Genomic DNA, 26,538 nt, shown 5'->3' on the forward strand with positions numbered 1-26,538 from the left:
ACTGCCCTCTAGCCTGGGCAACAAGAACAAAACTCAATCTCAGAAAAAATAGGGGGTGGGGGAAGAAGTTCTGGCTGCCCTTGTATGAGTCTATTACTACTGTCCTTGCCACTTCTCTTCCATATTGACTTGTACTTAAGGTAGTCAGAAGCAGGCTGATTATCTATAGGACAGGAACAATTAAACCTAAGTTTACTACTACCAGCTTCTCTCTAAAAGTAATACTGACCTCAGAAGAAAGGACCATAATGTTTGAAAAAAATAAAAATCAAAGAAAATAGTTTTTATTTAATTTTATAAAAGTAGCTACATTCTGGGCATTTTGGGTCATGCCTGTAATCCCGGCACTTTGTGAAGCCGAGACAGGCATATCACGAGGTCAAGAGATCAAGACCATCCTGGCCAACATGGTGAAACCCCATCTCTACTAAAAATAGGAAACTTAGCTGGGCGTGGTGGCATGTGCCTGCAGTCCCAGCTACTCCTGAGGCTGAGGCAGGAGAATCACTGGAACTCGGGAGGTGGAGGTTGCAGTGAGCCAAGATCATGCCACTTCACTCCACCCTGGCGACAGAGTGAGACTCCGTCTCAAAATAAGTAAATGAGTAAATAACCTATAGCACAAAGATATTCATTATCACATGACTTATAATAACTTTAAATGAAATAAACAAAATCCCAAACCCGGGATAGACTAAATATAGGTGATTAGTCACTAAAAGATTCTGTTGAAGAGAGATGGGAACTGCTTATTATGGAACATGAAGAATTGAAGAGAAAAAGAAAGAGAGAGAGATGCCTAAATGCCATCTCTTTATGAATGGACAAGGATTTCATAGAGAAAATAACACAGAGCTAGACACTGGAGAACAAGAAGAGCTGGGAATGAGGAGAGCAAACAACATGGTGGGAAGATGGAATACCAGTAGCTTAAATGGCCAAACAGCTCTCAGAGAGGGCTATCTAGAAATTAACACAGTATCTTCAATGCTGTAGCAAAAATCCTTTTCTCTTTAATAATTCAGTGAATTTTCATAGACAAACAAAAGAGCCCTTTTCTTACTTGTCAGTAAAGAAAAAGACAGGGCTTTTTATCTAGACTCACATAGCGAGGACAGGAAAAAAAATAAGTTTAATGAGAGATCTCTAAACTAGATCAGCATGTAGAGGCCCTGAACCTACATAATCAATAAATAAATGCATTTATTTACTATGAATATGAATATTATTTTAATTGGAAAAACTATATTCTTATACATGGAAAAGACTACAAGAACATGCTTCTTAGTAGAAAATTTTATTTGATAATTGGACAACCATGAAAAAATTAGAGAAAATAGAAAACATTTTATGAAATCTATATTTTGAGAAAACCGAGCAGCAGAGACATTTCTAATGAGGTGTCTATCTACCGAGCTCTGGTCTGTCATGCGTAGTTTGAATACCATTTATAAAATATGTACCTATGTCTCCCTTTTATGTTAGACCTAAAAGTACACATCTTTGAAGTTTCTATTCTCTGGGGCAAATCTAAACAGCAGGTAAGAATTCCTGCTGTGGTTCACTTAGAAACAGAGAGAATCATAAGTTAACATCACAACAAAGAAGGGCTCAATTTATAAAAGGTAGGCTGGAAAATATATTCTAATATTTTAGTGAGAAGTGTTTTGGCTTTCAAAAGCCTGAGCGTCCACTTCTGTAACCAAAAGACTCAACATTTGAAGAGATAAGTGCAAGAATAGATTTTTCAGGAACTTTTGGTTAAATCAAATATTCTAGGCAACGTGAAAAATAAACCTTTTATAAAGTAGCTATCATTAGATGTTAAGGGGCATATTCACTAGGAGATGTCTTTAGTTTCTAATGTAATTCAAATATAATAAACACATAGCAAAAAGTCTAGCTTTTATCTTTTTTGTGTGTGAGTAACCTATCAATTTTGATTTGGGAAAATAGGCCTAATGACTAAGAGTGTAATATATGAAAATGAAACAAAATTGATTCAAAAACCCATATGGAATTAAAAACGTTATCTCTAAGTATACCAGAAAGAAGATCATAAAGAATTCTGATTCTTTTTACATATATACAACTTACAATCACTACTCATTAGCATTAGTATGTGGACCTTAGAATTAGGATCATCAACCAATGAAGATCCAGTGTGTCACTGACCACCTAAAATAATACTTTCACTTCCTTGTGAGGTTAGTACACTCCAATCTCAGATGGCTTTCACTGTTAGAACCCTTGACTTTGTGTTGCACTTAATGGGATTCTTAGATGCCCATGGAGGGCTAATAGTGTGGAATCTAGAGATGATCCTTAGGAATTGTATAACTCACCACAAGTGACTTTGTTCCCTGAAATTTCAGTTTCCTTGGCTGCACAATAGAAATAATCACAACTTCAATAGGTAATAGCAAGAGCTAACTGTGATTTTAAAACAGCCCTTTATTAAGAGTTATAAAAACATACTGATAGAGTAACTACTCTTGGGTGACCTGCAAAATGTCAAATTAAAACTTGAACTACATAAGAGCAATGTACAAGTAAGGAGTTGAGTTATATAGCTCAAGAATGATTTGCAGATTTAGTATCATGGTTACTGTTGACAAAATATTTAAGTTTTTTTATCTCTTGCTTTTCGCTTTTTCTTTCCTCACTCCTTCCCTTCAACAGACACTAAGTACCTAATATTTCCAAAATTATACTAGATTATCTTTATACTTTATTTTCATAACTATATTATGAAATATGTAAGTATACACTAGCTAGAACAAATGAGGTGTATCTAAGATCTCAAATTTTTCTGGTAGTCATTCCCAGAAATAATACATTCCAAAAAAAAGTATAGCTTAATGAAAGGAATAATACTTACTCATTAAATGTTTCCAAACAGTCCTTTATTTAGTTGTATTCAGTAACAAATTTATCTCTGTTTTGCATCCATTCAATAAAAAAATATCGAATAGTTGAGAGCCATCATTTTCTCTGTTCCCTTTCCTCCTTGGAAGACTTTTCAACTGCAGACCCAATATCCTGGCATTGCTCTTTATATGATGTGGTCTTAAGTCCCCTTAGTATAACATCTTTTCTCTGTGTTAGGCTTCTAGTAATCTGTAGCCTGTTGAAAACAAAATACCTAAAATGTCACACAAGACTTCAGAAAAAGACTGACCGATATTGAGCATCATGTAATTCCAATATCCCTTTTTTCTAAATATTTTTCTACTGAAGCAACATCTGCTATGAATATCAATGTATTTTCTTTGAGATTATATACATACATTCTCCTTATTTTGTTGACATGTTAATTGCAAATAATAATTTAAATAAGTTTGGAAACTGAACTTTCACATTTTTATGAAAAAATAAAAATATATCACTAACAGAGACTTTTCTGTTTTCTTCCTGAAACACAGGCGGCTTGCTCCTGCCTCAGGGTTTTTGCATTTGCTGATTGCTCTCAAAATTCCCGGTCTAGTTGTCTGCATGGCTCACTTATTATCTCCCTTCAGATATTTGTTAAATTGTTACCTTTTCAGGAATGACTTCCCTGATGACCCCATTTAAAATTATAAACTCTTATCTTGAAATTTTTCATCTTTTTATCTAACCACTATTATTGTCTAATTTTTTATTTACTTATTTTCAGAAATTGACTGTCTTGCCTACTATTTTAGAAAGTTAGTTCCCCCGATGACTGAAATTTATTTGTCCATTTTGTTTACTGTTTTATTAGCAAAGATACAACAGTGGCAGAAAGAAACAGATGTTCAATAAATATTTAACAAATAAATGCTTTCTTTTGACAATATGTAGTAATTTCACTTCTTTTTTCCATTAAAAAGGAATTCAAAATCTGGTAAGTTAAAAAGTGACTGAGAAGCAAACACAATAAAGGAGATTTTAACCCAGTTAATTATAAAACAAAATATGTTATTGTAATACATATAAACATTTCAAAAATGGAATATAGAAGTTTTCGAATTTCACCTTCAAAAGATTGCTCCAAAACCGCAGATGAAAACACTATTGAAAAGGAAGATGAATGACTTCTTGACAGTATTCTACTATAAAACCATATTAAATATAAATTCTAACATTTCTGTAAAAAACAACTTCACAGTCTGTTTATATAAAATGGAAAAAAATTGTGATGTTCTATTTTAAATCCTTATTGTTAACATTTTAATTTTGTAATCAATGTAAAAATCAGACTGTAAAGTTACCCATGAAAATTTACCAGGATTTATCAGCCTGTAAAGTGACCCATGAAAATTTAAGATCATGTTACTTTTCATTTAAATACCACAAAGTAAAATGTGCATGCAAATCACAATTATTAATCTTCCACAAATCCTGTTACTAAAAAAAAGTGTCTTTTTTTTCTTTTACTTCCATGAGGTATAATTGTATTTTATGTTAAGATAAAAAGGTCACCTGATTCTGAATTACAAATTTAAAAACAAAAATAAATGTGGTAAAATACAATTTATCTATTCAAATAGGTACTAATGCTTTTTATTTTTGTTTTCTATTGTTGTTGCTCTTGTTTCTTGAGCAAAAGGCACAAAATATCAATGACAAATGGACTGTAGGGGAAAAATAGCAGATACTTTTGCTATCTAAATCATAAAATAACACTACCTTAAGACATCTTTCTTTCCTCGAGTAAACTGTAAAAATTCAGAACTTAAATGTCAAGCCTGAATGTTATGGTTCAGATACATTTGTACTAGAACAACTAAGCCTTCCTTAAGTTTTGCCATTTTTAAAATATTGTACCTCTTCAAACCAAATGTTTTTGTTTTGTTTTGTTTTCAAAGCAAATGTTAAATTAGACATACTTGTAGTGTAATATGACCACAATGCTAATAAATAAAAAGTTAAAGATTAACAGCAGCCTCAACCTCAACTGTATGCCAAACACTGTGTCTTAATTTTCTAACAGAATTTGGTGTTCTTTCAGATGAAATGCGTTCCTGTTTTTACATCTAGCCCATGTCTATTTAAACATTAGGCATGAAAATATCGGCATCATTTAGGTAACAGAGAGCTTTGATTTTAAATAATTCTTTTCACTTTAAGGGTTTTCATGGTACTTTATGTGATAATTCCAGGTAATACAACCACATCTATTTCTATTGAATTCATGAGAAAAATGAGAGATGAGGAAATGGTTTTCCCCTTCAAATTTTGCTACGAAAAAAAGCCAATGCCCTATGATTGCCCTTATCAGTTATCTTATCCATCTACTTGAAACGTATTCCACAAATATTTCATCATTAAAAAAAAATAAGACTGGCTGAAGTGAGGGACTTGATTAGATTTTTTTTAGCAGAAATAGTTAACAGATTCTTTTTTCATTTAATCTTTCAGTCGACGTGACAGAGGGTTTTACATCAGTGTATCCTATGATTCCAATGGCTATGAGAGGATTCTCACATATTTCTAATTGTTCTTCCAAGCACTGACTCTCTGCCCTACACTGGTCAATACCTGCCTGACTTGCTATCTTTTCATAAGATTCAATAGATGGTTAAGAACCAATAATGAATATTATAAATTTCATTTATTTTCGTCAGCATTTATTTTCAGAGAGTGAATAAGAAAAGGCATCAGGGGACCCATTCCTTTGGATTATTTATCGAAGAAAAAGAGAAGTTACCAGGAGGCCAAACTTGGATTAGACAATCACCAGAAAGTGTTTTGATTTGGAAAAAATTCTAGACCACATTGAGCACTTTTTTTTAAACTTAAATAAGGCATTCACAGTTTATTTTCTCATCTACTGATGCTGTCCGCTCCAAGACTCATTGCACACAAAACTTAAATATTCAGAAAATTATCATCATCAAGAGCATTTACCTGACTAATCATATTTAGGTAGAAAAACAAATGCAAGAAAAAAAATCACAGCTGCATTTTCTAAAACAAACTGAAAGGAGATCATGATCTTCAGCACAGTGAATTTTTATAATCCAAGCTAGAATTCTGGCCCCAGATGTGAAAATTTAGAAATTTTATATTGGAACTTTCCAAAATCAACCAGACATTCTTTCTAAAGAAACAATTATACTATTTACAAAATCAGTAGCATATAGAGCCTAGAGCAACAGCTGCAGAGACTATTAAAAGGACAGAGTGTACTATTATAGCCATTGTGTAAGAGCTCCAGACTGGGCATCAATCTCCAGTCTATTCCTGCATATCTGAACCTACCCTATCAGAAACATTATCTCATTATCTTCATGTAAGAAGATGTATATGTTCTTGAAATTTTATGCGTAAAAATTAAGAAAGTTTAACTAAAATTTGAAAAAAAAAACATGAGAAATACAGGCTTATATAATATTGCAGATATTTTTCAATAAAATAAATTATTTTTTCTGAATTCTCTATATGCATACTGAGGGGTGTGTGTGTGTTATAACTAGATTTCAAGCTTCTCATCAATCACCAGTAACAGAGGCTAACACGTGGCCAAAGCCAAACAGATAACCTTTATTTTAAAACTCAAAACCAATGTACAAAAGCTACTGTGAGGAAGTAGACACCCCAGCTCGGTGCAAGAAAAGGATTCCACTTGTACAAAGAACCTGGCTCTCTGTTGATATATATTATTATATATTATTCAGGTCCTTATTTGGGCTTGATAGGTGAATATTGTGTCACAACTTCCGTACAATCCTTATAAAATGTATACACAGGGCCACACCAAATGAGGTGCCATTCTAAAAAAAAAAAAACATAATTGTTAATTTAGTCTTTAATACATCTCATTTTTCTTCTTAATTCATTTCCATTCCATGCTGTACTTTCAAACATTTTAATCGAACCCCACTGCCCTACAAGCCAAGGAACTTGCTGATCAGCATCATCTTTGGAGTAATAGTTATTTATTCCTATTTATCAAATGGTTACATATTTATTTTAATAGCTTGGTTTAAAAGCATGAAATGAAATGTGTTTTTTCATATTAAAATAACTTAGGTGAAAAGAAACAATTTTATGGACATCTTCTACACAGGAAAGTCATATATTAATAATCTACTAAAACAGTATATTGGTATAGAGGTTTAACATATTTCCTTATATTTTACAGTGCAATTGTACATTAGATCAAAAACTGATGAAATTTCATTTTGTCTTAAAAATGAAAAATATTCCCCTCATCCTTGAAAAGGAAGACTTTCTGTCTAAAATAACTGTCATCTTTCACTGAGATAATAACACAATCCATGAGCACGTTATTCATTTTCATCTATTCTTTTATTTATACAACCATTCATTCAACAGATTTTACTGTGTGCTTGTTATGTGCCAGACACTGTATTATGCAATAAATGTCCTATAATGAATGGATTCAGGGGGAAAAGGACTGTTGATAAAAGACAACCGTAATTAACCAGGATTTCAGTAGATTCTTCTTCCTCATGTGGGATTTCTGTGTTTGTGTGTATGTGTGTACACATGCTTGTATTTACAGAGCAGATTTAACGTGAAAAAAAGCTTGCTTTTTAAAGGTACACCATAAATGTTTAATCTAACACCTGCTACTTATTACCTGAGCCATCATGACTGTATGACTTAATATCTTTAAATCTTATTTTCAGCAATAAAATTGATAGATAAATCATCTCATAAGATTGTTGTGAAAATTAAATCTATTAAGCATGTAAATTACTTAAAGAAGTAGATAGAATATATTAATTGGTATGTAGGGGATATCTGTTATGTTTTTGAACTATGTATTCAGTATTATTTAGCTGTGATCATCAGTTTTATGTGTCAACTTGGTTAGGTTATACTATCCAGTTATTTAATCCAATACTAATCTTGAAATTGGTGTGAGCATATTTTATAGCTATAATTAGTGCCTACAATCAGTTGACTTTAAGTAAAGATTATCCTGGATAATATGATTGGGCCTCATCCAATTAGTTAAAGGCCTTAAGAGCAAAATTCTAGATTTTTGTAAGGCAAGAGAAAATTATGTTCAAGATATCTACATTAACTCCTGCCTGAGTTCCCAGCCTGCTTGCCTGCTATACAAACTTTTAAACTTAACAGTCCCCAAAATCAGGAGAGCTAATTCCTTAAAACGAATCACACCTCCCTGAGACTGGGTAATTTTTTTGTGTGTCTGTTTTATTTTATTTTATTTATTTTTGCTGATTATTTATTTATTTATTTAAAGAAAAAAAGGAGAGAAGGAGAGGAAGAAAGAGAGGGAGAGAGAACAGGAATATTGCTTTATTCTAAAGATGGGTATTAATAATGGCCAATCAATATTTTGTGTATTTAAAGTGGAGAATGTATATTTTGTGTATTTAAAGAGGAGAGCTCTATAAATATTTATTACGTTTACTTGTTCCAGATCTGTGTTCAAGTCCTGGATATCCTTATTAATTTTCTGTCTCGTTAAGTCTAAATCTCTTTATGGGTCTTATGTATCTGGGTGTTAGGATCGTTAGCTCTTATTGTTGCATTGATCCTTTTACCACCATATCTTTGTTGCTTTGAAATCTGTTTTATCAAATGCAAGAATTGCAACTCCTGCTTTTTGTTTATTTATTTATTTTTGCTCTCCATTTGGTTGGTAAATTTTTCTCCAATCCTTTGTTTTGAGTTTTTGTGTATCTTTGGATATAAAGTGGGTCTGGATGTAGCATATTGTTAGGTTTTGGCTGTATACTTTGATTGGGGGATTTAGTCGATTTAAATTTAGGGTTACTGCCATTTGATGTTAACTGGCTATTTAACTTGGTAATTTATAAAGAAAACTGATTTAATTGACTCACAGCTCCTCATGAATGGAGAGGCCTATGAAAACTAATAATCATGGAGGGAGGTGAGAAAGAGAGAAGGAGGAACTGCCACATACTTATAACAGCATCAGATCTCGTTAGAACTCACTCACTATCACAAGAACACCATGAGGAAAACACCTCTCATCAGGTTCCTCCCTTGAAATGTGGGAATTACAATTTGAGATGAGCTTTGGGTGGGGAGACAAAAACAAACCATGTCACTTACCATGATTAGACAAGATACAGCTCACCATTTTGTTCAGTAATTATATAGTCTTCTCTAATGTATTATAATACTTAAATAAACCTGTTAACATAGTCTTAACTTATTTATACATACATTTTGTTGTAATGGTAAATGGGATATGTGTATTTCAATTTAAATTTTAATATTGTTGATATAAACTATTTTATTTTACATAATGTAACATGTAATTATGTGGGTAAATTATTAATTTCAATGTATAGCCTTGTTTGGATTTTCTGTGGAAATTTATAGATATTCTAGGATTTTCTTTTTTTTTAAATGCATCATGGTGGTTTTAATTTTCATTTTATTTATTTTTGTTTCTTTATTTTATTATTTATTTATATATTATTACACTTTAGGTTCTGGGGTACATGTGAAGAAAATGCAGGATTGTTGCCTAGGTACATACATGGCAATGTGGTTTGCTGCCTTCATCCCCCCATCACGTATATCTGGCACTTCTCCACACGTTATCCCTCCCCAACCTCCCCACCCCCTGCTGCCCATCCCTTTGTCTCCCTCAACATACCCCAGTGTGTGATGCTCCCCTCCATGTGTTCATGTGTTCTCATTGTTCAACACCTGCCTATGAGTGAGAACATGTGGTGTTTGATTTTCTGCTCTTGTATCAGTTTGCTGAGAATGACGGTTTCCAGATTCATTCATGTCCCTACAAAGGACACAAACTCATCGTTTTTTATGGCTGCATAATATTCCATGGTGTATATGTGCCACATTGTCCTCGTCCAGTCTATCACCAATGGGCATTTGGGTTGGTTCCAGGTCTTTGCTATTGTAAACAGTGCTGCAAGGAACATATGTGTGCATGTGTCTTTATAATAGAATGATTTATAATCCTTTGGCTATATACCCAGTAATGGGATTGCTGGGTCCAATGGAATTTCTATTTCTAAGCCCTTAAGGAATCGCCACACTGTCTTCCACAATGGTTGAGCTAATTTACACTCCCACCAACAGTGTATAAGTGTTCCTATTTCTCCACATCCTCTCCAGCATTTGTTGTCTCCAGATATTTTAATGATGGCCATTCTAACCGATGTGAGATAGTATCTCAATGTGGTTTTGATTTGCATTTCTCTAATGACCAGTGATGATGAGCATTTTTCATATATTTGTTGGCCTCATATATGTCTTCTTTTGAAAATTGTCTGTTCATGTCCTTCACCCACGTTTTTTGCTTTACTTCAGGTTCTGGGGTAAGTGAGCAAATCATGCAGGATTGTTGAATAGGTACACACATGGCAATGTGGTTTTCTGCCTTTATCCCCCTGTTACCTATACATTTCATTATTATAATTATTTGTATACCATTGGCTGATATCGCTACTAAAATGTTCAACAGAAGGAATGGAATAACATTAAGAAGATTCAACGTCATAAAACTGTATTTCTCTAAATATTACTTTAAAAAATTCAAATCCATAAAATGAAACTGTATTACAATAAAAAATTGAATATCTCATTATTTTTGGTTTCTAATTTTATTCAATTGATATTCAAAATATGTGTGATAATTATTCTTGGAAATTTGCTCTGTCTTATATTCTATACATCACATAGTAAATTATTTAGTATAAATATTAATCCATTTTCATGCTGCTGATAAATACATATCCAAGACTGGGCAATTTACAAAAGAAAGAGGTTTAATTGAACTTATGGTTTCACGTGGTTGGGGAAACCTCACAATCATGGTGGAAGGCAAGGTAGAGCATGTCTTACATGGATGGTAGCAAGCAAAGATAGCTTGGGTAGGAAAACTCCTCCTTATAATAACTATCAAATCTCATGAGACTTACTATCCTAAGAACAGTTGGGAAAGACCTGCCCTCATGATTCAATTACCTCCCATCTAGTCCCTTCCACAACAAATGGGAATTCAAGATGAGATTTGGGTGGGGACACAGCCAACCTATATCATTCTGCCCCTCGCCGCTACCAAGTCTCATGTTCTCACATTTTAAAACAAATAATCCCAACCAACAGTGCCCTGAAGCATTAACTCATTTCAGTGGTAACTCAAAAGTGCAGTCAATAGTCTCATCTGAGACAAGGCAAGTCTCTTCCACCTATGAGCCTGCAAAATCAAAAGCAAGTTAGTTACTTCCTAGATGCAATGGGAACACAGGTATTGGATAATACATTCAAAATGGGACACATTGTCCAAAACAAAGGAGATACAGGCTCCATATAAGTCCAAAATCTAGCAGGGCAGTCAAATCTTAAAGCTTCAAAATGATCTCCTTTGACTCTATGTCTCACATCCAGGTCATGCTAATGTAAGAGGTAGGCTCCCATGGTCTTGAACAGCTCCACCCCTGTGGACTTGCAGTGTATAGCCACCTTCATGCTTGTTTTCAGGGGCTGGCATTGAATTTCTGCATCTTTTCCAGAGGCATGGTGCAAACTGTTGGTGGATCTACCATTGTGGGGACTAGAGGACGATGGCCCTGTTCTCACAGTTCCACTAGATGGTACCCCAGTAGGGACTATTTTTGGGGGCTCTAACCCCACATTTTTCTTCTGCACTGTTCTAGCAGAGGTTCTTCATGAGGGCCCTGCAGCAAACGTTTGCCTATGCATCCAGGCATTTCCATACATCTTCTGACATCTAAGTGAAGGTTCCAAAACCTCAATTGTTAACTGCAGGCTCAACACCACTTGGAAGCTGCTAAGGCTTGGGGCTTCAATATTCTGAAGCAACAGAATGAGCTGTACCTTGGCCACTTTTAGTCACATTTGAAGTGGCTAGGGTGCAGGGCACCAAGTCTCTAGACTGCAAACAGCATGGAGACCCTGGTGCTGGCCCAGAAAACCATTCTAGGCCTTCAGTTTATGAGGGGAGGGGTTGCTGTGAAGATCTCTGAGAAATCCTGAGACATTTTCCCCATTGTCTTGGAGATTAACATTCTGCTCTTTGTTACTTATTCAATTGTCTGTAGCCAGCTTGAATTTCTCCTCAGAAAATGGATTGTGCTTTTCTATCACATTATCAGGCTGCAAATTTTCCAAACTTTTATGCTCTTCTTCCCTTACAAAATTGAATACCTTTAACAGCACCTAAGTCACAACTTGAAGGCTTTGATGCTTCAAAATTTCTTCTTCCATATATCCTAAATCATCTTTTTCAAGTTCAAAGTTCCACAAATATCTAGGGCAAGGGCAAAATGCCACAAGTCTCTTTTCTGAAACATAACAAGAGTCACCTGTGCTTTAGTTCCAAACAAGTTCCTTCTCACCATCTGAGACACCTCTGCCTGTACTGTATTGTCCATATCACTACCAGCTTTTGGTCAAAGCCCTTCAACAAGTCTCAAGAAATTTCCAAACTTTCCCACATTTTTGTGTCTTCTTCTGAGCCCTTCAAAACTGTTCCAACCTGTTACCCAGTTCCAAAGTCATCTCCACATTTTCTTTTTTTTTTTTATGTACAAATGTTCTTTATTCTTTTATGTACAAATAGTTTTTTTTTATTGCATTTTAGGTTTTGGGGTACATGTGCAGAGCATGCAATACAGTTGCATAGGTACACACAGGGCAGTGTGTTTGGTTTGCTTTCTCCCCTTCACCCACATTTGGCATTTCTCCCCTGGCAATCCCTCCCCACTTCCCCCTCCCACTGGCCCTCCCCTTTTCCCCCTATAGACCCCAGTGTTTAGTACTCCCCTCTCTGTGTCCATGTGTTCTCATTTTTCATCACCCGCCTATGAGTGAGAATATGCGGTGTTTCATTTTCTGTTCTTGTGTCAGTTTGCTGAGAATGATGTTCTCCAGATTCATCCATGTCCCTATAAATGACGCAAACTCATCATTTCTGATTGCTGCATAATATTCCATGGTGTATATGTGCCACATTTTCCCAATCCAGTCTATCATTGATGGGCATTTGGGTTGATTCCAGGTCTTTGCTATTGTAAAGAGTGCTGCAATGAACATTCGTGTGCATGTGTCCTTGTAGTAGAACGATTTATAGTCCTTTGGATATATACCCAGTAATGGGATTGCTGGGTCAAATGGGATTTCTATTTCTAAGGCCTTGAGGAATCGCCACACCGTCTTCCACAATGGTTGGGCTAATTTACACTCCCACCAACAGTGTAAAAGTGTTCCTTTTTCTCCACATCCTCTCCAGCATCTGTTGTCTCCAGATTTTTTAATGATCGCCATTCTAACTGGCATGAGATGGTATCTCAATGTGGTTTTGATTTGCATATCTCTGATGACCAGTGACGATGATCATTTTTTCATATGATTGTTGGCCTCATATATGTCTTCTTTCGTAAAGTGTCTGTTCATATCCTTTGCCCACTTTTGAATGGGCTTGTTTGTTTTTTTCCTGTAAATCTGTTTGAGTTCTTTGTATATTCTGGATATCAGCCCTTTGTCAGATGGGTAAACTGCAAAAATTTTTTCCCATTCTGTTGGTTGCCGATTCACACTAGAGACTGTTTCTTTTGCTGTGCAGAAGCTGTGGAGTTTCATTAGGTCCCATTTGTCTATTTTGGCTTTTGTTGCCAATGCTTTTGGTGTTTTGTTCATGAAGTCCTTGCCTACTCCTATGTCCTGGATGGTTTTGCCTAGATTTCCTTCTAGGGTTTTTATGGTACCGGATCTCCACATTTTCAAGTATCTTTTCAGCAGTGCCACATTCTGCTGGTACCAATTTACTGTATTAGTCTGTTTCCATGCTGCTCATAAAGACATACCCAAGGCTAAGCAATTTACGAAAGAAAGAGGTTTAATTGGACTTACAGTTCCGTGTGGCTGTGGAAGACTCACAATCATGGTGGAAAGCAAGGAGAGCAAGTCACACCTTACATGGAAGGCAGCAAGCAAAGAGAGAGTTGTGCAGGAAATCTCCCTGTTACAATTAGCATCAGATATCATGAGACTTACTGTCATGAGAACATCATGGGAAAGAGCTGCTCCCATGACTCGATTACCTCCCATCAGGTATCTTCCATAACACATGAAAATGTAAGATGAAATTTAAGTAGGGACACAGCTGAACTATATTAATTTATGCTTTAAAATAATGCATATTTTCAAATTGAAAGATAAAATGTGCTATGTGTTTGTTTTTAAGTTTTATCTCAAGTGTATTACTATTCTGTTTATTCCTTCTCTGTTTTTGCCACACACTGTCTGGAGCATCATTTTCTGATAAAGATACTTTAAAACTCTTTCACCATAATTTACAGGGAAATTCTATCAGATATACAATGAAGAGCTGATACCAATCTTACTGAAACTATTTCAAAAAATAGAGGATACTTCTCTAATTCATATTACAGAGCCAGCATCACCCTGATATCAAAGGGGGATGGTAAAGATATAACAAAATAGGAAAATGGGCAATCAACATTCCTGATAAACATAGACCCCAAAATCCTCAACAAAATACTAGCAAATCAAATTCAGCAGCACATCAAAAAGTTAATTCATCATAATCAAGTAAGATTGATTTCCAAGATGCAAAGTTGGTTCAACACAGGCAAAGCCATAAATGCAAATTACCAAATAAACAGATTTAAAAACAAAAAACATACAATAACTTCAATAGATGTGGAAAAAGTGTTCTAATAAAACCCACATCCCTTTATGATAAAAAGCCTCAAGAAACTAGGCTTAGAAGGCTACCCCAAAATAATAAGAGGCATCAATGACAAACCCACAGTCAACATTACATTGAACAGCTAAAAATTGGAGACATTCCTTTGAGGACTGAAACAAGGCAAGGATGCACTCTCACCACTGCTATTCAATAAAAGTACTGGATGTACTTGTGAAAGCAATCAGGCAAAAGAAAGAAATAAGGCATCCAAACATGAAGACAGGTCAAACTATCTCTCTTCACTGATAATGTAATTTGATATCTAGAAACCACAAAAGATTCTGCCAAAAGGCTCCTGGAACTAATAAACAGCTTCAGAAAATGTTCAGGGTACAAAATCAATGTTTAAAAATCATTAGCATTGAGTTACACAAATAACCATCAAGCTGAGAGCCAAATTAAGAATACAGCCTCATTAATAATAGAAATAATAAAGTAAAATGCCAAGGAATACAAGTAACCAAAATGGTTAAAGATCTTCACAAAGAAAAACTACAAAATACTGCTGAAATTACAGATGACACCAGCAAATACAAAAACATTTTGTGTGATATGAATTGGCTGTGTCCCCACTCAAAATCTCATCTTTAATTGTAATCCCCATATTCCCCATCATCTCCATGTGTCAAGGGTGGGATCAGGTGAAGGTGATTGTGTCATGGGGGCATTTTTCCCCATGTTGTCTTCATGACAGTGAGTGAGTCTCATGAGATCTGATGGTTTTATAAGTGTCTGGCATTTCCCCTGCTTATGCTGGCTCTGTCCTGCTACCCTGTGAAGAAGGTATCTTCTGCCATCATTGTAAGTTTCCTGAGGCCTCTCGAGCAATGCAGAACTGTGAGTCAGTTAAGCCTCTTTTCTTTATAAATTATCCAGTCTCAGGTATTTCTGGTGATCGTTAAATTATTGGGAGACAACAGATACTGGAGAGGATGTGGAGAAATAGGAGCACTTTTACACGTTGGTGGGAGTGTAATTTAGTTCATCCATGGTGAAAGACAGTGTGGCAATACCTCAAGGACCTAGAAATAGAAATTCCATTTGACCCAGCCATCCCATTACTGGGTATATATCCAAAAGATTATAAATCATTCTACTATAAGGACAGATGCACACAAACGTTCATTGTAGCACTGTTGACAATAGCAAAGACCTGAAACCAACCCAAATGCCCATTGAGGATAGACTGGACAGGGAAAATGTGGCAAATATACAACATGGAATACTATGCAGCCATCAAAAACAATGAGTTCTTATCCTTTGTAGGGACATGGATGAACCTGGAAACCATCATTCTCAGCAAACTGACACAGGAACAGAAAATCAAACACTGCATGTTCTCACTCATAGGTGGGTGTTGAACAGTGAGAACACATGGACACAGGGAGGGTAGCATCACACACCAGGGTCTGTCAGGTGAAAATAGGGGAGAGATAGCAGAGGGTGGGGAGTTGGAGAGAGATAGCATGGGGAGATATGCCAGATATAGGTGATGGGGAGGAAGGCAGCAAATCACACTGCCATGTGTGTATCTATTCAACAATCTTGCATGTTCTTCACATGTACCCAAAACATAAAATGCAAGTGAAGAAAAAGAAGAAGAAAGATAAAAAGAAAGAAGGAAAAGAAGAAAAAGAAGAAGAAGAAGAAGGAGGAGGAGGAGGAGGAGGAAAGAAGGAAGAAGGAAGAAGGAAGAAAGAAGAAAGAAGAAAAAAGAAAGAAGAGGAGGAGGAGGAGGAGAAGAAGAAAAATGTATAGCAACAATAGACACTGGGGATACCAGAGGAGAGAGAGAAGAAGTGGGGCAAGGGTTGAAAAACTACCTGTTGGGTACTATGCTCTCAATACCTGGGTGACAGGATCAATCATACTCCAGACCTCAGCATCATGCAATACATACCTGTAAAAAACCTGAATTCAAAATAAAAGCTGAAATTAAAAAAAATAATAATTAAAATACAATGTATCACCATAAATACCAAATATTTAATTTTCTTCTATAATCCAGTCAGTTTTTAATTTGCTTTTGCTAAGACTTTAAGATACATAACATTTTAGGATGCTTATATTTTCTAGGGAGCTATTTTTTTCAATTGGCATAGTATACAATGTTTATATTTTATCTTTTCCATTCTTTATGTGTGGCTTTGTTTTTGGTATGTTTTCCATAAGTCGTATATATCCAAAATTGATGCCACTTTTAGAAAAAAGAAACTTTGACAATGTTTCTAATGCCTTTACTGTATCCCTCCCCAGTGTTATCTTTTTTCTTCTTCTTTCCCCAAGGATAATCACTATTCTGAATATTATGTTTAATATGTGTGTGCTCTTTATTATACTTTTGCAACACATATTACATTTGTATGCTTTAAATCTATAAATACATATATGTGTATACATATGTTTGCATCAGGTTTTCATTTTTTTATATTTTAAAGAGTATATAGTTTTTATATTTATAATCTATAAATATGTATATCTGTATACATATGTTTGCATCTAGCTTTTCTCAATCATTCTTGTTACTATGGTAAAGAGTGTATAGTTCCTTCATTTCCACTTCTGTATAGTATTTTGTAATATTCCACTTTATAAATACACCAAACACATTTATTCTGAATCTTGTTGATGGGTACTTATGTTTATTCAAGTTTTTGCTATTAAAAAATTGCTGACATGAGCATTATTGCAACATACCTGCTGTATTTGTGCTCAATTATGTCCAAGAAGGCATGAACATATTCTAGTTTATTAGATGATGTCAAATTTTCTCCCAAGTGATTAAACTAATTTACGCTCTCAACAGCAGAGTAGAAAAATTCTTGTGCATAATACAAAAGTCTGTCACAAAAATTGTTTGGAAGTATTTCCTTAACAAGGCAGGCATACTGATACATGACTATAATAAATCCTCTCTATTGTGAAAGTTAACATGTTAAAATACTGTTATTTATTATACAGATCATACTAAAATTTCCCATGTGTCACAATAATACACATTACAGCTAAACATTAATGACTCAAAAGTCATTCTAATTGGTTTTCATGACTCTTTAAACTACTTTAACCTAGTAACGATCCACCATCCTCCAACTATATTTACTTTTGACTCATTTTCCCCAAGATTCAATTAATGTAAATCTTTTAGTTAGGACATTACATAGATAATGCTGTGTCAATTGATCCTATCATTGTAGTTTCATATTTGATAAGGTAATAAAGTGATGAGTATTGTTTTCATGTATGTATTTAAGTGTTTACTTTTTTTTTCTTTTTTGAAATGGAGTCTTGCTCTGTTGCCCAGGCTGGAGCACAGTAGCACATTTCGGCTCATGGCAACCTCTGCCTGCCATGTTCAAGCAATTCTCCTGTCTCAGCCTTCCCAGTAGCTGGGATTACAGGCACATGCCGCCAAGCCTGGTTAATTTTTGTATTTTCAGTACGGATGGGGTTTTGCCATCTTGGCCATGCTTGTCTCAAACTCCTGACCTCAGGTGATCTACCCAACTCAGCATCCCACAGTGCTGGGATTGCAGGCTGAGCCACTGCACCCAGTCTAAGTTGTCACCTTCATTCATTTGTTTAAACTCTTTTTTGAAATTCTCAAAATCTGTAAGCAATTTATGAAGTGAGATTTTGAGTGCATGAACATAATTTTACTCAAAGGTTTTCAACTTACAATAATCTTAGCAAATGTATGTCTTTTAAGTTGTGAAAGTTCATTCTAATTAATTATATAATTCCCTGTATCCCATCTTTTCTTTACTGCTGTTTTTTCTTCTCTTTTTTCCAAACTTGGCTGGATCAAAAGTATCTTTCCTCATTTGGAAATTGTTTAATCTTTACTGTTCCACAAACATGCCCTAGTGACTGGCTCTCAACCTGGAGTCTAGTAGGTTCATGGTTTTATTTAACATTTTATATTACTTTTGTTTTGTGAAAATGCGATATGATATTTGCAAACAGAAATAACATCTTGGTTTTCTGTTTTGATATTGTGTCTGTCATTCTCTCATGTCTGTATTAGAGAATGGAGCAGAATGTGAGGTCTCTGCATTGACTTGACCAAGAACCCAGTATCTGCTGGCATGTTCTGTGGTATTCCTGCAAAAATTTAAGATTGATATCCTGAGAAGCTACACAGCTAGATACTAGAGCACTCTCTGTGTGAATTGAATGCATATTATGTTGCAGGCTCTATGTTACAATCAGTAAATTTTCAGATAGCAAAAGCTCAGAAAAGCGTTAAGCAAGGAGGGGGGCATATCAATTTCTCACGGTGAAAGTCAATTTAAAACGTGAAAGATAAAACAACAAAACTTTCATCTAGGAATAAAATTAGAAAGCATTTAGTCTGTACATTGCTCTCCTGTCTCATGGGTTCTATTTTATCTGTGACAAGGGATAGAAAGTCAGATATTTTGTTAATGATGGGTTAATGGATGTAATGGAGTAAAATGGTCAAAGATTGAGGAGAGTAGAAAAAGTACGTTGTTAATACTTCTCTAAAGTGGGTGAGAGGACATCTATTTTTGGAAAGGTGGAGTAAATGTACCCTAGAACAGATATCGATTTTCAGATTTAAAACAACTCAACACATGCCCAGTGCAGTGGATGAAAATAAACACATATATCAAAGAAAATATGAAATTTCAAGACAGCATGAACAAAAATGATCCTCTCAGTTTCCAGACAGCAAAACAGTAAGTCCTAAGCATCCTTTCTTATAAAGCCATTGATATATGTGTTTCTCCAAACAGGAGAATAAATCATTAAAGAATAGGATATAGCATCCAAGCAGCAGATGATCTAAGGAAAAAGAAAGATAGAGACAGAAAGAACCCCATAGTGCCAGAGAGAAACAAATTCAGACTGTACCAAATCAGAAGAAATGGAAGTATATAACATAGCTTTAAATTTATTGACAGTAGATTTTTCACAACTGGGGAGATTTTGAGGTGATAGGTACCTAATAAACAAAGCAAATGAAAATATTTGCTCAATGAAAACAATCTTGAACAAGAAATAAACACATTCATAATAAATAATAATTACAATTTATCACCACAAATATGAATGTTTACTTAATCACTTTAATATAAATTTTCACTTATCTAACCAGAATTATAACTGATGAATGAAGTGGGAAGGGGAGACAGACAACACATGTTCTATGTTTGGATCTGAATGTTTTAAGAACTATAACCACAACTTCAGTGGTAGCTAGTCAGTAGACAATGCCTAACACTAAAAAGTTTAAAAGTAGAATTTTTTTCAAGTATTTAGAGATACATACCAAAATAGCTAAAGACTTGAATATGATGGCCTACAGGGATTTGGAAGCTGAGAAGGTGCTATTTTTATGTAACATATTTTGAGGTTTTATTTGATACTTTATATGAAAATATAAGTATTTTTCATATATATTCTTTATATGACTACTTAAATCTAATTTTTCTTTTCATCAAACAGAATGTAGCTTATAGGTAGGCAGACAAAGCTATGAATTTGTCTATAAATTTATCTCCTACAAATTTATCTAGGAAATCTTAGGTGTTATTTTTAACATCTTTGAATCTAATTGTTTTTCAGCTGTGAAATTATTATAACATAATCTACCTAAAACCGTTGCTATTAAAATGAAGTTGTAGGCCATGTAGTACTATTAATATATTGTCCAGCACATAATAAGGACTAAAGATATGAACTTTAAAATATACACAATTAAAAATTGATTTATAAAATACTTTGAAAGCTTTTTAGTGACTATTTTGCATCTTGTTAAATTGTCTTTCTGCTCTAATGTACAGGAGAATTATATACTCCAGCAGATAAAAGTTAAAGAGATAAGATGAATAGGGTAAAATAAAACTTTTCATGTAAAATAAAACTATTGAAAGATCAAATATATCTGAAGCAAGTTTAAAGAATTAGATTAATATTCAATTATTGGCCATTAAGAATTGGTTTTTATTGATATGTTTATTCTCTCTACATAATAAAATGTTCAATACAATTAGCTTTCCAGTGAAAATTATAAGATTAATTATACCCATAGCTTTCCTTTCTGTTCATAACTTGTTTCTGACTGCAGCATTGTTTGGCTCTGAGTCTGGCCAGTCCTGGCTGAAGTGCATTGCATCATATTATTACTGCTCACCCTCCCAGGTGATGCAGAACCAAAGTTATTTCACTTTCTATCGGGTTTTCCTGAACATCAGCAAATGTTTCCTTTCACAGTGAGATTGTATGTAATGTTCCACAACTGAGAAAACCTTCTATTTGGGGAAGAGCTGTTGCTAGGCCCAAAATAGAGGCTATTTGAAATGTGAATTTTGTTTTGATTTTCTAAAATTGTTAAAGAGAAAGAATTAGAAATAAAATTGAACAGAAATGTGTATCATTATTATAAATACATATTTGGACTGTTTATGGAATAAATAAACCCTTCAAGAACTTTATAGATGTTCTAATTGACTAATAATAATAGGACTGTCTTACATAAAATTACATAACAATATATAAATTTACCATTTCTCCAAAGTTGGGCAGAGTATGAGATGGAAAGAGGGATGGAAGTGTTTCTTTTCCTCTTTTTAAATTTTGAAACAGGTACATTTTTATGAAAAGATTGATGCTCTTTTTAATATTTTTCTGTTTTTTTCTTGTTTGGTTATTCTTGTTTCACCTATATTTGTGCAAATAACAGCTAACATTTTTTGAGCAATTGGTTTTTCTTAACAATATGGTAAATACTATTCCTATATCATTTAATTCAATCCAGATGATAATCTCTGAATTTTTAACAATTAACTTTCTCATGTGGAAAAATGAAACTGAAAGTATGGAAGGGCAAATGCATGACCTAGAACCTCAGAGCTATTAACTACAGTGATCACATGTACAATAGGTCCTTGAACTCATTTTTCCTATTTAACTGAAATTTTGTATACTTTGACCATCATCTCCCCAACCCTCCCCTCACTCTGCCCCTGGTAACCACCCTTCTACTCTCTACTTATTTGAGTTGAACATTTTTAGATTCTACAAATAACAGAGATTTTGCAGTATTTGTCTTTCTGTGCCAAGCTTATTTTGCTTAACATAATGTTCAACAGGTTCATCTATGCATGCCATAAATGAAGGGATTCCTTCTTTTTTTAAGCTGAATAGTATTCCATTGTGTGTGTGTGTGTGTGTGTGTGTGTGTGTGTTCTTTATCAATTTATTCATTGATAGACACTTGGTTAATTCCATATTTTAACATAAATAATGCTGCAATGGACATGGAAATGCAGATAGCTCTTTGACATACACTTGTATTTTCCTTTGAATATATACCCAGTAGAGGTATTGGGACAACATATGATATTTATATTTTTAATTTTTTAGGGAACTGCTATATAGTTTTTTATAAATTTGTGCCAATTTACATTCCTGCCAACAGTGTTCAAGAATTTCCTATTTTCCACATTCTTACCAACACTTGTTCTCTTTCCTCTTTTTAATCGCAGCTATTTTTACAGGTGTGAGATGAAACCTTACTTTGGTTTTAATTTGCATATCTCTGATGATTAGTGATTTTGAGCATTTTTCATATCTCTGTTGACCATTTGTAATTTCTTCTTTTAAGAAATAACCAGTCATCTCATTTGTCTATTTTAATTCTAGGCCTGAAGCAGCAGTTCACATCTGTAATTCCAGCACTTTGGGAGGCCAGGGCAGAGAATTACTTGAGGCCAGGGGTTCAAGATCAGGCTAGCCAACATGGTAAAACCCCATCTCTACTTAAAAAAAAAAAAGAAAAGAAAAGAAAAATTAGCTGGGCTTGGTGGCACACACCTGTAGTCTCAGCTACTCAAGAGGCTGAGGCAGGATTTTCACTTGAACCTGGGAGATGGAGGTTGCAGTGAGCTTAGATCATACCACTGCACTACAGCCTGGGTGAAAACGTGAGATTCCATCTCAAGAAAAAAATATCTATATGGTTATTTGTTTCCTTACTACAGAGTTGTTTGGATTCTTTAGATATTTTGGATATTCACTTTTCATCAGATACATTGTTTTCAAATATTTTCTCCCATTTTGTAGGCTGTCTCTTTACTCTGTGGATTGATTCCTTGGCTGTGCAGAAACTTTTTAGCTTACTATAATTCCATTTACTTATTTTTGCTTTTCTTGCCTGTGCTTTTGGATGCATATCCAAAGAAATCATTGTCAATGACATGAAGGCTTTTCCTTGTTTTCTTCTAGTAATTTTACAGTTTCTGCTCTATCATTTAAGTCTTTATTTTGTGTTTATTTTTATGTGTGGTGTGAGATAAAGTTTTGATTTTATTTTTATGCCATATGAATATCCAGTTGTCCCCACACCATTTATTGAAGAGACTGTTCTTTCTCCATGTGTGTTCTTGGCACCTTTGGTGAAAACCCATTAATTGTAAATTTATAGATTCATTGCTGGGTCTTCTATTCTGTTCATTTGGTCTACGAGTCTGGTTTTATGAAGTACCATGTCAGAGTTAGTAATTTTGATGCTACACTATGTACTCGGGTATTATTTCTTCACCATGTCACGATATCTTTACAAAGAAAAGTAGGAGGTTCACTGAAGAACATGCATAGACAAGTCTTTACAAAGAATTAACACTGTTTCTTAACTTTCATCATTAAAACTAAATTATTTTGAATTCAATAAGTGTTCTTTTAAAAATAGGCATGTTACTTAAATGATATTGTATTAAATATAATATAAAGGTATTTCATATCATAGGGCAGACTACCATATATTTGCACAAAGATAATTCAAAAAGAAAACCTCTTGTTTCTTGAACTAGTTTCAGAACAACAGAGTCATAGCTTCACCTGGAGAGAGAAAGTAGAGTTAGTGTCGACAAGTCGACAAACAATAATGCGACCAGGGTATTTCCAGTGTTCTAGGAAATGGTTTCTCCTCAGTGCATCTGCTATGAGTCAATGCCCTTTATTTTGGTAGTTCTGACATTGAATTTAGTCCAATGATTTCAATAAAATTTTTCCACAGAAGACCAAACCAGAAAATTTCACTATCTTGCCATTACCACTAGGCTTTTTCTCTTGTTTTCAAGTTTCTAGAAGTGGGGGGTTGCCAGGATTGTAGGTTAGTATCTGACAGGAGAAACTTAAGAATTTGAAGTTATAATAGACCTGATTCTGCTGATCTAAATTTCTCTGAATTTTATTTAAATTATCTCTGCAGCATGAAATGAGGTCTTTCTTACAGGTTGGGTTTTATGAGATTAATGTTCTGCATGCAATTTGATTTTTTTTAGAGCAAATGGGTTCTCAGGTGCGTAAGTACCACTATCTGTCACTTTGCTCACTGACCCATGATGGAAAGTTATGCACTTCTGAAACTTCAATTATTCTTTCAAGCCTACAACATCATTTAACTTATTCCAATAGAAATTTGCTAAATGTTAAGGTAGCATTTAGCACACTCTAAGGTTTATACTCATTCAGAAATGACTCTATTATCTTATTGGTACATGACTTCTTGTTGAAACTTTTAAAAATGTGGAATTTTTTATCAGGCAGTATATTGTTAAGAATTAGGACAGCTTGGCTCTTTTAGTCTTATTTGTGTAATGTTGCTTGTAGAATTTCATAGTTTAGACACAGCATTTTTCTAAGCAGAAAAGGACCTTAATTTTTTTATAATGAAACTTCCTTATGTTACAAATAATAAAGTAGCTTCAGAAAATGACTTGCAGAACAGTAGGCATCCACTACCATCCCGCTTGCTCTTTCTTTCTCTCTCTCTCTCCCCCACCTCTCTAGCTCTCACACATACAAACACACACACACACACACACACACACACACACACACACACAGTCTAATATTGTTGTTTCACTGATTACCTTTCTTTCCGTTTTTTCATTCTTTCTCTGTTTCCTCTAATAAAAATCTCTTGACCTCCAAATAGAATATTTCCTCCCGGTGTGTGATTTTCCTACCATGACGTTTATCACAGTTCACAGTTGACTTAATTACCTGTCTGTCCCCACAAGACTCTATACAATTTCTAACAAGAACCATGCCTTGTCATATACCTAGAATTTTGCATAGTATAAGGCATATGGAATAGTCTCAGCAAATATTTGTTGAATGAATAAATGCAGAATTAATACAATTTTAACTCAAGACTCAAATAGTGATCCATGATTACCTACTGAGCTTTGGAAAATATATATTGTGTGAATACTTATCAATATAACTTTATGTATGCAGTTTCCTGCTTACCATCATATCCTATACAGTGACATTATTTGTATTGTTTCCTTCTTCCTAATAGAATATTTCCAAAAAACCCACTTTATTTACTGAAAATAATTTCTTCTATTGTATTAATATTTTATTTTGTTCTGTTTGCCATGAAGAAAATCAGAAGAGAGTGTGTGAGTGTGTGTGTGTGTGTGTGTGTATGTATATATGTGTGGGGGATATGTGTATATGTGTGTGTGTGTTCCTTAAGGTAGCTGATAAGACATTTCAAGGAAGAGAAGGAATCCTGGATGTTAACCACTATAAATCATTGGAGGGCATATATCTTGCTAACTATAACTATTCAGATGCCAATCAGAGGCTCATTAGTCTTACAGATATCAATTTGATGTTCTCTCTGTATTATTTATGTTCTCAGAAGACTAATAAGTTACATTAGAGATATATAACAAAGCTCCTTATATGGATGCATTTTTTCCACGACCTGAGTATCCCAAAAATGCTATGAGGAAAGTTAAGACAAATGACAAAGCACCGCTGAAAAATCAAAGGTCAACTTTAACTCATCTTAATATTACTGGGGAAAGAAAAAAGGGGAAAAAGTGATGAGATGGAAAGAAACTATGATTTCCTGTAGCCAATTCCACATACATAAAATTGACAAAAAATCTATTTAGAACCCAATACACTTTGTTATCTCTTGGAGACAATACAAACAGAAAACTTCTGGCAGGGTGCAGTGGCTCAGGCCTATAATCCCAGCACTTTGGGAGACTGAGGTGGGTGGATCACAAGGTCAAGAGATCAAGACTAACCTGACCAACATGGTGAAATTATATCTCTACTAAAAATACAAAAAAAATTAGCTGGGTGTGGTGGCACACACCTGTAGTCCCAGCTACTCGGGAGGTTGAGGCAGGAGAATCACTTGAACCCAGCAGGCGGAGGTTGAGTGAGCCTAGATGGCACTGCTGCACTACAGCCTGAAGACACAGTGAGATTCTGTCTCAAAACAAACAAAGAAATGAACAAAAAATAGGAAACTATCATCTTTAAATATATTTAACACATATATATTTTTCATGTAAACTGGCTGATTTGAAATTATGGTTATTAATTATGGCTACATTTGGTTTACAGAAAAATAAATTTTTGTCTTTGAAATCCTAACCTTAAAATAATGTTAAAATTATACAAATATTTCAAAGCATTTGTACCAGAAAAATAGCCACAATATGAACCAAACAAGCAAATGCTTGACCATAAACACATGGATAGTTGTTTCTAGTCCCATCATTTTCTACCATCTTGGCCTTAACTTTTCTAAGCCTCAGTTGTCAGATAATGCAAAATAGAAATAATAGTCCCACCTAGCTAAGTTTCTAGTGAGGATTAATAATAAAATCCCCTTAGTACAATGTGTGCTACAAAGTAAGCATCCAATAAAAACTATTATTGTTTGCTCGATTTAGAATATGAGAAGACTCAAATACACATCTATTGCCAATCATGCTATAACATAGTTTCTAAACTAGTAAATTACATTTTATAACCATTCCTGATTTTTT

At 34.4% G+C, this 26,538-nt stretch overlaps 1 long non-coding RNA gene across 1 annotated transcript in view; it reads right to left on the bottom strand.

Moving 5' to 3' along the window:
• Window positions 1-2,889: 2,889 nt before the first annotated feature.
• The window catches only part of LOC144579670 (uncharacterized), a 393,106-nt gene continuing 369,457 nt past the window's right edge, over window positions 2,890-26,538 (bottom strand). The window contains exon 3 of the long non-coding RNA XR_013527809.1: window positions 2,890-3,127. This is a non-coding gene — a long non-coding RNA (uncharacterized LOC144579670). The remainder of the gene's footprint in view (window positions 3,128-26,538) is intronic.

This window comes from Callithrix jacchus, chromosome 16 (genome assembly GCF_049354715.1).
Source record: "Callithrix jacchus isolate 240 chromosome 16, calJac240_pri, whole genome shotgun sequence".
NCBI lineage: Eukaryota > Metazoa > Chordata > Mammalia > Primates > Cebidae > Callithrix > Callithrix jacchus.